Source organism: Dermacentor albipictus, chromosome 2 (genome assembly GCF_038994185.2).
Source record: "Dermacentor albipictus isolate Rhodes 1998 colony chromosome 2, USDA_Dalb.pri_finalv2, whole genome shotgun sequence".
Taxonomy (NCBI): domain Eukaryota; kingdom Metazoa; phylum Arthropoda; class Arachnida; order Ixodida; family Ixodidae; genus Dermacentor; species Dermacentor albipictus.
In genome coordinates, this window is record NC_091822.1 from 208391249 (window position 1) to 208406722 (window position 15474).

At 44.2% G+C, this 15474-nt stretch overlaps 1 long non-coding RNA gene across 2 annotated transcripts; it reads left to right on the forward strand.

Annotated features, from left to right (window-relative positions):
* Window positions 1-120: 120 nt before the first annotated feature.
* On the forward strand, window positions 121-15240 carry LOC135916654 (uncharacterized). Of its 2 annotated transcripts, XR_010569015.2 has the most exons (5): window positions 121-417; window positions 8917-9036; window positions 10556-10651; window positions 12201-12420; window positions 15092-15240. It is a non-coding gene; the product is annotated as an uncharacterized lncRNA (long non-coding RNA). The 2 variants fall into 2 exon arrangements; XR_010569014.2 differs by lacking the exon at window positions 10556-10651 and having other exon boundaries at window positions 132-417.
* The last annotated feature ends 234 nt before the right edge of the window (window positions 15241-15474 follow it).

A 15474-nucleotide genomic window follows, 5' to 3' on the forward strand; every position in this document is an offset into this window, starting at 1 on the left:
TTTTGTTATGAGTTTTTAAAAAAATAATTTTAAGCCAAACACAGCCATATCTAAAAAGTGAGCAGGAAACACTGATACCATCTCTTTCGTTTGCGTATAGTTTGCGTCGTGTTTGCATTTTTCCGTCGCCATTTCGTACGTATTTTTGTTAGTTGCCTCCCGTCAAGTTGGTTCTTTATTTTATGTTCCGGCCTCGGCACGTGCGTTTGTTTGCTCGGACAGCTGGAGCGTAAGATGTCTCACGTCCTTGCGAAGTGAGTTGACGATAACAAGTGGGACGTGTATCCCGTGAATGCTTTGGCCGACACGGATGTGGCCTTCCGTCTCATATCGCAGCAGGGGTCAATTAAAGAAGTATTCAACTCATCAGTTGGAAAGAAGGAGCGCCACCGGACCCGGCAGTACTCCTTGCCTTCGGTGAGTACATCTCGTGTTTTTTGACGGCTGTCCCTACTAAAGTAACATATTTAACAGGGAGAGGCGAGCTAGTTGGTGGTCGATATTGGAATGCATCATGTAACCGCGAAAACGACAACGGACGATGAAACATCCGCGCCTGTCCTGTGTGTTTCTTTCCTCGTCCGTTGTCGTTTGCGTGGTTACATGATGCATCCCAACTAAAGGCACGTTACACGGAACCTGTCTCAGAAAAGTTTATGCGCTGTCCAGGTTGCCGGTGTAGCGTGTTGCACGTACAATCAATTGATCACTAAGACACGGAAAAAAAAAAAACATCTCATAGCGAATATGATCGACGCCACCAGTTTGTGTGCTAGACCTTGACATTTTTCATACGTATGCCCGAGCAGCGCAATGTAATACAGCCTAGCCACAAATTCGTGCCAGCTTGCCCGCTTATCAGTCATTCTGCTCGATATTTCAGCAAAGTTCTGACTGGTGTCGCATAAAAGTCGCGGGCCGCTTTTATCGTCGCGACGAGAGATTGGAGAATTTTTACAAGCACTGCTCCCGGAGGGGACATGTAACCGGCAAACGAACGCTTCAGAAGAGCACTTGATATTATAACAAAAGAGGCGGCGCAGGTTCTCCAGGGCACCCAAGGGGTGCGGGAGGATCAAAGCTGGAAGCAGGGCGGCCCGTGAGTTGGGGCCGCGGAGGCCGAAGCGTGTCAGGGGCATTCACACTGTAAGGCATTCGTATTTCGAGCTGCCGGTCTTCTACAGGTGGATGGTCACGCATTTATGAAAAAGAAGTAATATTTATTTATTTACAATATCGCAAAGACCCCAGTAAAGGGATTTTACATGAGGGGTGGGCTATTTACAAATGCATTAAGTGTTATATACAATTTTTTTTATTACTGTATTGAAGTCGGTGCTACTGGAGAGGAGCGCAACGTCAGAGGGAAGGTAATTCAAATCTTGCAATGTTTTGACAAAAAATGAAGAAAGATTCACAGTGGTTCGAGCAGATGGTGGGTATACAGCTGTTTCGTGATTGGTGCTGACTTGATGGCAGGAGTACAAGGTGACGTGTGATAAAACTTGAACAATAGGCACAGACGTGCTATTCTGCGGCGTGCTGAAAGACTTCCAAGGTTTGCACGAGATTTTAGTTCGGTGAGACTAGAATGGTATGAGCATTCTGAGAAAATGAATCTGGCTGCATGGTTCTGTACAGATTTTAGCATTTTATTAGGGTTACTTTGGTGAGGGTCCCAAACAGTACATGTGTATTCCAGTTTGGTCTGATTATTGTGTGATAGGCGAGAAGTAGGACAGAAGGATGTGGTAGATAAAGGTTACGATGTAAACAACCAAGAACGCGGTTAGCTTAATTAGTAGTGTGCATTGTATGAAAGGACCGTGTTAAATGTGATGACAAATGAACACCTACGTACTTGCACGCACTTACACATGAAATTGTGAAGTTATAGATCAAATAATTCAGTGATGAGTAATATTGCTGGCAATGAAAAGAAAGTAGTGATGTTTTATTTGTGTTTAGTGACATGAGCTACTCGTTGCACCAGATTTCGATCCGTTGAAAGTCAGACCGAAGGGAGTGAATGTCAGACAGGTTGTTAATTGGACGATATATGTAGCATGCAGTCGTCTGCAAAAAGTGTGATGTTAGAAGAAATATCACTCGGTAAATCATTGATATATATTAGGAATAATAGTGGGCCTAGGATCGTGCCCTGAGGCACGCCCAAGCTGACAGGAAGGTAGGCAGAAGACTGTTTATTGGCGTGCACGAATTGCTGGCAGTTAGTTAGAAAGTCACAAATCCATTCAAAAGCAAAAGAATTAACGCATGAAAGTTTTAGAAACGGGCGTTCATGAGGAACGTTATCAAATGCTTTCTCGAAGTCCCCCCCCCAAAAAAGGACACACACTCACACGATATATCTCACGTGCTCCTTTCTTCCGCATTCCAAAGAAAGCCTGCGAAATATAAAAAAATACCATGTGACGGGGCAATGGTGCACTGTTATTGTGTTGCTTGCTCTCAAGCGTGCGATGGATGAAGACGTCGGCTGCAGCGAGACTGGCCCGTGACAGGGCGTTACGTCTGGTGTAGGTGTCTGGGCGTGCGGCTTTTATCGCATGACGGCACAAATGCATGCTGCTGGCTGAGCGGTGCCGAAGCGATAAAGCATCTAAGGAGACGAAAGAGAACAAGAAGATAGCTTTATTTCTTTTTTATTCTTGAAATGGACACGAGCTGGCGGCCTGCCGATGGAGTGTAATGGGGTTGGGCGGGGAGGCGGCGTTAGGGCCGGAATGATTTTGCAGTGACCTTCAATCCAAAAAGTGCCTTTCGATTATAATGCGTGTTCGAAGAGGTCACCATCTCATAGGCACATTTTCCAAGCCGTTCTTGATCATGGTATCAGGGATGGAGTTGCAAACTTGTCTTACTTTTTCTTTTAGGTTCTCTGATGTTGTAGTTGGTGTCCGGTATACTTGATCCTTGATGTAGCCCCAGAGAAAGAAAGCAAGGGAGTTAAATCTGGCGACCATGCTGGCCAAGCAATGAGCCCATGCTGTCCAATACACTGCTGCGGGAATAATTCATGCAGCCATTTGCAAGCTTTGGTGCTGCCATGTGCATGAGCACCATCATGCTGATACCAAATATCCTAGCCAATGGAACTCGGCAAAGAAAATCCTCAGGCGCCCCATCAAGGATGTCATTCATATGTTTCGCCTGTAAGCATGTTATTAAAAAACAGGGGGCCAATGATAGTGCCACCGTAAATTCCACACTACACGTTAACCGACCGCTGATATTGGTAATGTCTTCAAAACCCAGTGAGGGTTTTCGTTGCTCCAATAGTGAGTGTTGTGGATGTCCACGTGGGCATTACATGAGAAGGTAGCTTCATCAGTCCACAATGTTTTGTTGGCAAAGCCCGGCTGAAGATAATCTTCCACCTTGATTATAATCCAGTTTGCCAAGTGCTTTCGATTTTTGAAATAGCGGGGCTCCAACATCTGGTGCAGCTGCATGTGGTATGGATGAGGCTGCCTCTTCTTAAGTACTCTTCACATTGGAGAATTTGGCACTCCAGCTTCAGCACCCACACTACGAGCGCTTGCATGTGGGTCTGAAGAAAACTGACACAGTATCTATCTCCACGTCCTCGTCCAGGATTGAAGATTTATGTTGCTTCTTCGTAAAAGTCCCAGTCTGTCTCAGCGTTTCATATGCATGCACAATCATCATTGAGCTCAGATGCTTACCTGGATGCCAGTGTGGAAATAGCTAAAGTGCCCGCCTTCTATGTCCACTTGACGCACCTAGAGCCAAAACCATATCCTCCCTTTCCTCATTGGAGTAAGCCATATCCGCTGCTCAACGTTGGTCACAGCTGAATAGTGTTGCTGTAGAGAACACGCAGGGATATGTGTGCCTGAGGAGCTCTGGATATTGGGGGCGAGCTCCACCACTGGAAAAGCTCATGCCACCATCGGCGTGACGTGACATATGAGAGGTCACGTGAACACAGTGGCCGCATCGGCTGCATTGGAAGCACCGAAGCCAGCTGAAAATGAAAGTTTAAAGTGCCACCTGTGCTACAGTTCTGATTAAGTGGTGAGGCTTTACCGCTTGACAACATTTGAAAGTGCTCTTAATAGGTAGTGGCTGCCTTTGGAAGCGTGCAGCAAGGTAGGCTGCTGCTCGGTGCCGTTGTGCCGGACGTACGCAGTGGAGCCTGGTGTCAGCCTTATTCACACGTAGCCACAGAACAAAGAGCCACATGAAGCTTGACTCGCGAAACTTAGAAGTGGCAGACAGCCATCACCTACAACTCCGGTATGCAGCAAACAGGTGCGAGGAAGATTTCTGCTATGGTGTCAGGACTGCGCGATTTTCGGTGAGTAGCAGAAAACGCACACCGAGACGCTTGCCCGCGCCCACTGCCTAGCTAATGTCATGACGGTTTTGGTCTATGAACTTGTTGACGCTAGATACTGGCAAGTTCACTGGAACGGAAAGGGAGCGGCAAGAAGCACATTAAAAAAAGGCATGGCATATGGTCACGTTTGTGTTATGAATTATTGCACTGGATTACGACGAAGAAGCACAGGGAAATCGCACGCTGAGAAGACCGATAAGCATACAGTGCGATGCAACTTGAGAAATAATATTGGAACGTCCAAGAATTCAGAAGACAAAAAAAGATTTAATCGTTGCGATGGCACATCACAGTCACCGTAGGTGTCGAAATCTCTATCACAAAATTATTTTTGAACAGTTGTGATAGCGTCCATGCAACAAAGATTGCCATTGTACTGTAAAATGCTCATATGCTGCAGCCTAAAGCTCACGGCACGGTGCGAAAACGCGCTCACAGCGAAAGCAAAACATTGTTCACAGACGTGCATGCAGACATGCAGTCGGTCGCCGCGAACCCGTGCGATCGCTGCATTGAGGCTTCATTCTGTTGTGCCCCATTTGGTTACACAGACAGCCCACTATAAGAACATATTTCGCATAGTTTATTCGCAGCATTTGCCTACCTTTCACGCAATTAGGGAGACTCCATCCTGGCGACCGCGTGCAGTGGCGCTCACTGTACATATGTATTCGGCAAAGAGAGAGCGTCTGTAAACGATTCTGTGCGTTCAGTTTGCCCAAGATTATTATATCGACAGTCAAAAACTTCCCTCGTTGTGAGAGTACTTACATAAATGTTGAGGAGGGCCGCCACGTCGGGTTTTTTTAGCGCTGTAAGCGAAACCTATGAGGAGCGTGCCGCGTGATCTCATACTACGCAAGGGAGGAGCTTCTGACAGATGGCGACTCCGTAAGTCCTCGCCCCCAACATTGCAGTTCGCTGGAATTGGTTCAGACGAGGTACATAAGGTATGATCTACATCCGGTAAACTGGAACAGCCTGTGGGCGCACTCTCTCGGGGACTGACACGCTGGTGACGGTGCACAAGTGTGAAGCCAGACGCGGCCACCCGATACTGCGACCACAAAGTGATGTGCATCCGTGGGGTGCGAGATAAAAAAAAAAAAAAGTCTGGTAGACAGTAAGTGCGAGAAGGAGAGCAGACGGGGCCAGTATGGAAAGAGTTGCCTGAAGAATACATGTGTAATCTTCCTTGAATATAGCCAAGGTTTTTTTACCATTAGTTAGTTTTGTCCGCATGCGACTTATCCGCTGTTATTCGAGCCCTAAGGTTTAAAATTGTAGCATCATCGTTCAATTTCAAAACTTTTACAAGGTCATTTGTGTACAAAGGCAAAATTCCAGCAGCAGCAATTGCTTTCCATCATTCCCACGCACTTCGCCCTTTCCTTCTTTCAAGCAGAATCAAAATGCTGCTTTCATCTTTTCTCTTTTGTGGCCTTAGATGCTTTATTGCTTTGGCAACATTTGGCCAGCAGCATGCATTTGCACCGTCCTGCAATAACAGCCGCATGCCCGGATACCTACACCAGGCATAACACCCTCTTGTGGGCCAGTCTCACTGCAGCCGACACTGTTCATCCATCGCACGCATCAGAGCAGCACAATAACAGTCCACAAGTGCCCCGCCACGTGGTATTTTTTCATATGTTGTGGGCTTTCTTTGGAACGCGGAAAAAGGGGCCATGTGAAATATACCGTGTTGGAAACAATTTATTGAGAGGTTTCTGTAAATGCTCTACAACTTTGCATCTCACACTTGGGGTCTGCAGCCAATGCTTAAAAAGTTGATTAATTAAACATAAATAATCCGTTAGTTAAGGGGAAAATAAAAAAACAGCCTGAGTAACTCTAGAACAGTGCCAACATTATGAATTTGGTTCAACTTGCGTCCGGAGTGCCTTTCATTTTGAAAACTTTGGCTCAAGCTATGTGGGACAATCTGTATATATAGTACAGGAGGGAGATTGAAAGGTTAGATGACATAGCTGGCTGTTCATTACACTATTACCAAAAAAGTTGTTTGTAAATTTAATAACTAACCCTCATTTATCACTAGTTGCGAATAAGCTCATTATGTAAACTAGGTTGGTACTTAACCAGACTTACTTAGTCAAGACAAGCATGGGCCGGTTTTTGTAGCAATGCCTTTTCCCACGGAGGAAAGAAACAAAGTAGGAGGGCTTGACGTCACATTTTTGAAGAAGTGACTAGCGCAAGGGTGGACATGAGACAATGAGACACTAAAAAGATGACAAGGACAAGCGCCTGTCCTTGTCGCCTTTTAGTGTCCACTCTTGCGCTAGTTACTTCACCATGGAATACCAACTAGCCCAGTCTCGCACCCCACATTTTTGAAGCCGGAAATGCAGCCATGTTGGTGTGCCATCTCCCTTTGTGCCTCCACTCAGTTCGCCAGAACAGTTAGGCACGAGCTTTGAACTTGCATTGCTATGAGCTGCCAGAAGTGTGTGCTGCTGATGCGCATCAGAACAATGCCTGTGAAACTTCTTGATCAGTTTTAGTGAAGCAGACGCGATCCTGTGCCCATCTGGGGCATGTTGAAGAAGATGACAAAGACCTGCACCGCAGATACTTGAGTACGTCTGTTGCTGACACTTGCACTCACAGACCCAAAACATCTTTCGAGCTTACACACCTCGCTTCAAAGTCAGCTTGTCTTGCGAACATAATGTGCTGCGAGAAAGACGCGGGTCGAACAAGCTTATTTCACTTTTCAGAGGCCTAGCACAGCAGCGAGAGCTTAAGGGGCATGGTTGCTATGGCAAGGTTTTCATTTGAGGCACCATTACCAGTGCTGCATTGCGAAAAACAGCATGCGACTTCCGTCACACTACCTCCAACACGTCTGTGTTGGCCGGCGCCTCTCCTACGCTCTCCTTCCTCCATGCCTTTTCCCGATAACAATGCCTTTCAGTGCTCTTCGCTTTAGTGAGTGGTCAAGCGAGGCTGTGTATCGGGCGGAGCTTTAAAAGAGGCCACTCATAAATGCGAAAAGCACTGAAAGGCATTGGCATCGAGAAAAGGCATCGCTACAAAGTACTGGCCATGCTCGCCACTTCTTTCTGTATAAGTAAATACAAATAAAAATTGGCTCACAAATGTACAGGACTTGACACAGCATAAGAATTGGGGATAAGAGTTAATGGAGAATAGCTTAGTAACTTGCGAATCGCTGATGATATTGCCTTGCTTAGGAACTCGGGGGACCAATTGCAATGTATGCTCACTGACCTGGACAGGCAAAGCAGAAGGGTGGGTCTAAAAATTAATCTGCAGAAAACTAATGCTTAACAGTCTCGGAAGAGAACAGTAGTTTACGATAAGCAGCGAGATACTGGAAGCGGTAAGGGAATACATCTACTTAGGGCAGGTAGTGACCGTGGATCCGGATCATGAGACTGAAACAATCAGAAGAATAAGAATGGGCTGGGGTGCGTTTGGCAGGCATTTTCAGATCGTGAACAGCAGGTTGCCATTATCCCTCAAGAGAAAAGTGTGTAACAGCTGTGTCTTACCAGTACCCATCTACGGGACAGAAACCTGGAGGCTTATGAAAAGGGTTCTCCTTAAATTGAGGACGATGCAACGAGCTATGGAAAGAAGAATGATGGGTGTAACATTAAGGGGGATAAGAGAGCAAGTTGGGTGAGGGAACAAGCACAAGTTAATTACATCTTAGTTGAAATCAAGACAGAAATGGGCCTGGCTAGGGCATGTAATGAGGCGGGAAGATAACTGATCGTCATTAAGGGTTACGGACTGGATTCAAATAGAAAGGAAGCGTAGCAGGGAGCAGCAGAAAGTTAGGTGGGCGGATGAGAGTAAGAAGTTCGCAGGGACAACATGGCCACAATTAGCACATGACCGGGGTAGTTGGAGAAGTATGGGAGAGGCGTTTGCCCCACAGTGGGCGTAGCCAGGCTGATGATGATGAAGCAAGTGATCATTGTTAGCATTGTGTTCAGTGGGGCTGGTTGGTTCATGTTTAGAATAAAGACAGGGACAGCACATCACGGAGTACAAGACAGCGCTCTGTGCTGTGCTCTTTACTCGCTTGCCCTGTGTTGCGCTGTTCCTGTTTTTATTCTAAAGGGATCATTGTCTGTGTTTATATATTTTTAAATAAGGTTTCCATTGAAACCGTTCAACGGTGTGGAGTAAACAAAAATATCGGCACATCTGAACATTAGAATATTATTCATCAAACAACCATGCAGGCTGACTGATCACTGGTTGTGCAGTTTTAATCTTTGAATAAGTTGGGAATCAAGCAACCGAACAACTGGTATTGCCAAAGGCCTGATTTAATGGTGCTTTTATAGTTTGTCAACTACCATTGGCAATATTGAATTAAGGCGTGTTTGTAAGAAGGCATTATGTTGATAACTTCGATGAGAGTCTGTGAAAATGCACTGCCCACACATAATTTTCGTGCGCGTGATACTGCTAAACCAATTGTTCTTGTATGTCTTTAAAAAAATAGATGCTTTCTTTTATTTCAGATATCAACCCATGCAGCACCTGTACTGTTCAGGTAAAGGCACTTCAAGAAGAAAATCGGGAATTAAAAGATGAAGTGGAACATATGAAGCGAATGGCAGAAAAACACGATTACATTTATGGTAAAAAGCCTTTAAACATATGTTGCCACAACATTATACAGTCAGCAGCTGTCCTAACCTTGGTGCTTGACCACTTGCCATTGCTTTTGAAAAAGTTGAAGACCCTTCAAAATAAGAAAGAAGTTAATTTCATGAAACATGTTTTTCAACGGAAAGGTTTTTGCTTCCGTTATTACCATGTGAACTTGGTCACAAAGTGCCAAACTATGTCATAAAAGGCGCTGGTAAGAACACTCTTCCTTTCCTATGAAAGCACAACAAAATTTTTCAGGTAAATGAAGAGAAAGAAGTTTTACACCATAATGCATTCGTCGATTATCAGCCATTTCTAACATATTTATAGGCCATTGAAAGGCAGTACAATGGCCTGTATTTAGGATTTTTTCCAGTAAAAGCTTAAATTTTGCATCAGGCAAATGGTCAGGACCTGTACAATGCTGAAAAAAAAATGCTTGGACGGAATATGGTACAATAGTGTACACATGTGACGACCACTCAAGAAAGCTGATACGGTGTGCTAATTTAACAATGAATTGAAAAATATGCAAACACTGCCTCTTGTGATAGCTCATTGTGTTATTAAACTGAGAAAGCTTTGTTAGAATAATTTTTTGCTTAAAGGGAGAAAAAAGGATATTGAAGTGCTATTCCACCGATCTCAAAATGTACAATACATCTCACTTCAGGAAGCCTCTTGGCGCCAAAGACGGAATGCATGGATACGAGCGCTCCTGTGCCAATAAATAGAGGTTAGTCTAAACTGATTTTAAGGTAATTGCTTCATTGCTAGGGTGGTTATGAGCCTCTTCAGTCAAGCAGGGCTGCTAGATACTTGTGTTTACCAGCATGTCACTGTCTGCTAATTTCCTGCTTGGTGCCCTTACACAGCATTGGGCAGTGCATTGATACCGACGTATTTGCTACCCGACTACTTGTGCCAGTCTAGTTAGAATTGGGCAGAATGCAATAAATAAAATAATAATAATTGCAGATTCTCGTAAATATCAAACGAGTAAGTTGGTGGGAATGAGCTGCCCAGTATTGTGTAAGGATGATGAGCCGGCCGTTAGTAGACAGCGACATGCTACTAAATACACGTAATCTAGCAGCTCTGCTTGACTGAAGAGGCTCGTAACCACCCCAGTACTGAAGGAATCAACATAAAATCAGTTTGCACTACCCTTATGGCACAGTAACGCTCGTGTTTAGTACTACAGGCTCAATATATAACAAGAGATCAAAGGACGAGAGAAAAGAAATAAAATGTGCATGCATCCGCTAGCACAAAAACTTGGAAAAGGACAGCAGAAGCACAATGAGATAAACAAAGTGGCGAGTGATCGCTTTTTCATTCTGCGTAACTTGTGCATTTATCCACTTCCAGTTTCATTTCACATGCTGCCATGGCTCAGTGGCTGCATTTTGACTGTGGTGCAATCCAAAAGCACCTGTCTGTTGTGATATACTAAAGAACCATAAGTGATTGCTTTCATAATTTCGTAACCAATTTATTTTGCAGAAGCACCCAAATTAGTCAAAACGAACTAAAACGGCACTTGGCAAGGTTGTAAATCAAGCCAAACAAACAGTTGGAGCTTTTGTTGCTTGCGCAAAGGTGCATATATCTATCATATCCTCTGTCTTAGCTAGCTAACATAAATGCATGAAATGGTACTGTTAGAAAAATGAATTTTTCGCACTATCCTTAAACTTGTTCTCTGCAAGCTCCAAGTCTCTTCAAGTCAAAGGCAGGAACATGCACATTGGTATAGCAATGCATCATCAGAAATCGCTGTTTATTTAAAAAGGCAGGATGACCTCTCATTGATAGGCTGCATTTTTCATATCAATTTTGTCTGTGAAAGCACACATTAGGGTTGATGCCTGAGGAAACTTGTCACTGTCTTCACTGTAATTATGCATTTATGTTTCTGGCTAGAAACGTCATTTATAGTCCTAATATAATGTGTGCTGTGTAGCATCCATGTCTGAACCTGTACTTACTATTGCCAAAAAGCACTCGTCCTGTCTCCCTTTCTCATCCGTGTTTTCTTCGATGAATTCATAACAGTGAGCTTGCGTTTGAATCCTTTTAAGCCACTGATAACTTACACCATCACCAGACAGTAACTTTATTGTCATGAGCTTGTACAATTTCACTTGATGGAGCTCACTTTAGTGTTACATGACAAAAAAGTGTCACCTTATATTGAGGGCTATGGTGCTTATCAGAGTAGTATGCACTTGAGCTTTTCCTGTGCCTTTATGCTGTGTGTAGATGTCATAAATGGATATGAAAGTGCCAGAAAAACCAAACTTGCCTCCGGTGGGAGCCAAACCCACAACCTCTTCACTACAAATTGCGTTACCGCGGCAACTGTTCCAACTTCTAGATTCTTGGGTATTTTGTTTATGTGTAACTGTGGGTGTGTTAGCCAGTTCTATTCATGCCAATCCATTGGATGTGGACCATCCTTTTGGCCAATGGTGACGCATATGTGAACTTTATGAGCAGGCAGCTGACCAATAAACTCTTGTATGCTATTTGAAGACATCAAACCTGCCTGATTCAAGACCCTCATTATGAAATTAAAGACAAAGGGAACTGAGGGGCCCAATTTTGTTAAACACAATCATGTGAAACCAACAGATAATAAGCCAAATAGAGCATAAAGGAAGTTATCTGTATTTTTTTACTTAAGTGTAGAAATGATAAAGCAAAATGATAGTCGATGAAAAACAACTTGCTGCTGTAAGTCATGTCAGTAACTGCTGCAGGTTACCGCATTGTTTCTCTCCTTTAAACTTAGCTATTTGTTCCTAGATGTGTCACCCGCTGTGGTTGCTTAGTGGCTATGGTGTTGGGCTGCTAAGCATGAGGTCGCGGGATCGAATCCCGGCCACAGCGGCTGCATTTCAATAAAGACAAAATGGAAAAGCGCCAGTGTACTTAGATACAGATGGTTAAAAACCCCAGGTGGTCCAGATTATTCAGGAGTCCCCCACTACAGTGTGCCTCATAATCAGATCGTGGTTATGGCATGTAAAACAGCATAACTTAATTTTTTGTTAGGTATGTCATTGCCAGCAAATTCTGAATCTTACTCTGCAAAAGGTTATGGGCTATACAGCTCCTACATGATATTTTTTTTTCATGTTCCCAGGTGGACATTGGGGCCGGTGTGAGTGTTGAACAAGGCACCCTAGAGAAGCTATGCTGAGCATGCGAAAGTGGCCTTGGCAAATTTGCCAGGGCTCTTTTGTGGAATGTATTCACCCCTGAGGAGCTACGGGACGAACCGCTCCTGGGTGAGAAGAGCAACTTGCACTTAAACCAGCCATTCAAGGAGGCCTTGGACCCTATTCGTATCCGAGCTGTGATTGGTATGTACGTCAGTCCTAGTGGTACAACTCCAAATTTCAGTCTTGGAACATTATTTTAAAAATTCGCATCTCCTCGTGCGTTACTTAGCAAGAGATATGCGCCAGCACAGCAATATTAGCTTTTAGTTTGACTGGTCAAGCTCGGCACCACCAGGTAGCTGGACCGTACAGAGCGATCAGGCCACTCACGGACGTCTAGGCTAAAAGCTCCTTATCACAGCAATAGTAGCATGGAGAGGATTTAGTGTACGCCTCCACCTATCCATCAAAATCTCCAAATCTTGCCTGTGGTTAACAGAAAACCAAACACGCTTGGCATTGCGACAGAATGCTTGCAACACATGCTGCTTCGAAAGCTCGCTTGGGATCGACTGCCAGTCAGCTGGCAGAGAAGTTTGAGAGGCTTGGTGCGCTGGCTCAAGACAACTAGAAGGAGATGACAGGATGTCCCATCATGATGCAGAGCCAGTGAAGGCGGAGCTTAGCCTGGCGAATGAGTTGGAGAAAAAGCATGGCTATGGAGGTGGGTAACTTGTAATTGGCTAAAGTTCTCTGAAAGGGCCCCTGAAACAGTTCGGACAAATTTTGTAGACGCGTAAGATACAGCTAAAGTTAATCATTCACACCACAATTTGTGTGAAGCCTTGCTTATTAAGAGAGCCACTGACGATTACAAGTTACCCTCCTCCGTAGCCATGCGTTTTCTCCTCAACTCGTTTGCCAAGTGATCAGGGCTAAGCTCCGCCTTCACTGGCTCTGCGTCAGGATGGCACGTCGTGCCGTCTACTTCCAGTTCTCTAGGACCGAGTGCGCGAAGCCTCTCCAACCTCTCCACCAGTTGCTTGGCAGTCGACCCCAAGCGAGAGCTATCGAAGCAGAGTGCATTCTGAGCAGTCTGTCGCAACGCCGAATGTGTCTGGCATTCCGGTAACCACAGCTGAGCGGACTGATTCGTCTGCACGGTCTAGCCACCTGTTGGCGCAGAGCTTAACCAGCCAAACAACGAGCTCATATTGCTCTGTCTCGGCGTAAAACAATTTAAGCATTTACAAAAACATGTTAACGATTACGCTCGTGCAAAATATTTACACCAGCAGTAAGGAAGAATACACTTTGTTACTGTTACTGTTTTTGGTCAAGCTCTGTGCCATCAGGTGGCTGCGCCGTGCAGTTTGCGCTTCTGCTCATCCTGTGAAACGGCACAGTCAAACGGCCAGGCCCTGTCTCCTTGTGCTTGCATTTACACAAATACCGGACTCGCGAAACACTATTGTGGTTTTTAGTAATCCTCCGGTGTAAAGTGACGGCTGCAAACGTGCAAATCCTGGCGCCGATTCGATATCGACAGTCCGACGCACTGCAGCCACTTCGCTCGTCTGCTGCCTTGCAGAGGGACATGGTGTCGCAGCTTGACATTGCCAGTTACGTTTTCAGCCTTCAACGTAACAAAGGCGAATCGTGTTTCTTGCGAAAGGACTGAGACCGACAATGACTGCGGAGCTCTCGTAAAAATGGAGCACGTTGCAACACAAGCAGATGACACTTGCTGTGCGCCAGAAGTGTAGTGACAAATTTTTCTTATGCATTCTTTTTCTGTTACTTTCTTTTTTATAGAAACAAATTAACTAACATTCCAACTATTAAGAACAACATTGGTTCACCATAAAGTTAAAAAAATTATTGATGAAGCGCGCTGGGCGGCCAGTCGGATAGCTTGCCCTACCAGCATCATTAGGACAGTTTACATCAAATGGTTAGATGCGGCTGAAAATTCAGCCGAGTGGTGTGCTGTGATCGGCAGCAATGTAAATTTTTGAAATCTTATAATAAATTATGTGCTTTAACCGGAGCACCTACATGTGTCAAATAATGATCAGAAGGACCTATCCTCTAATGGCTCAGTATGTTTGTACAGAATCATCAAAATCATTTCGGGGTCCCTCTAATGTAAGATGCTTTACACAGATTGTTGTGCGAATGTTTTACTGTAGCTGTGCCCCACGTGCCTACAAAATTTGTCCGGACCATTTCGGGGACACATAAGTGTGTCTTAGCAACAAGGCTGTATGTCAACGCTTATTAGCCTTCATATAGCTGTGATACTTTAGTGTTGCTATCATTGCTTCCACTTTTGGGTGAAGCTTCAACTGTTTTTGTCATTGAAATTCATTTTTTCTGATTGCCCGATAATTTGATAAGGTTTACGCACCCTTTTGGGTAAGAGAAATTTGCTGTGAGGATAAATGAATTTATAAAAGTTCAAATTTTCATTCAACGAAATTTTTATACAACGAAGTAAAGTGCTGGTTTTACTGGCTTCGTTATAGAGGATTACCTGTACGTGCAAATGAATTATATAAAATTCCAATGAATAGCTGCTAACACACTGACCTGTTCTTTATGCATGCCAAAGAGCTTGGTGCCAGTACTGAGATGTTTATCTTCATTCTGCCTCTGCTCTTTACAATATTGTGGTGCACACTTGATAACTGCAGACCCTGGCTCAAAGTACACAACGTAGCTAAATTACTCTGTGATGATGTTTTATGACTGACACTAGCAGTTTGGCCTGCACTTAAACATAGCATAAGGCTTCAATTTGTTATTATTTTATTAGACAGCTAGAAAATCCTGTATGCATCGGTAATCTTATGCTGTATTTCTTTTCCAGACTACACATGCTCCAAGTTTCCCTCTGCCAGCCTCTCCTACATAAAGAACATCATCTCCCCAGTACTGGCAAGAGAAATGAAAGAGCCTGAAGCTCAATAAATTTGTGGCCTATTGTATAAAAGGAATGATTCACATGCTTTTTGTTAATCACGAAGTTGTTTCTTTTCATAACACCACAGGGAAAGAGGCCTTGCAATTGAAAGCTAGAAAATGCACCTTGAAGATGTCCCGAGGCCAAGCCATGCCTCAATGGCGAATATCAACATTAGTTAATTTCATGTTGCATTGCACCTTAAAATCCATAAATTTAATATTGCATTCCACTTTACAATCCATAAACTTAATGTTGCATTCCACTTGAAAATCCATAAACTTATTGTT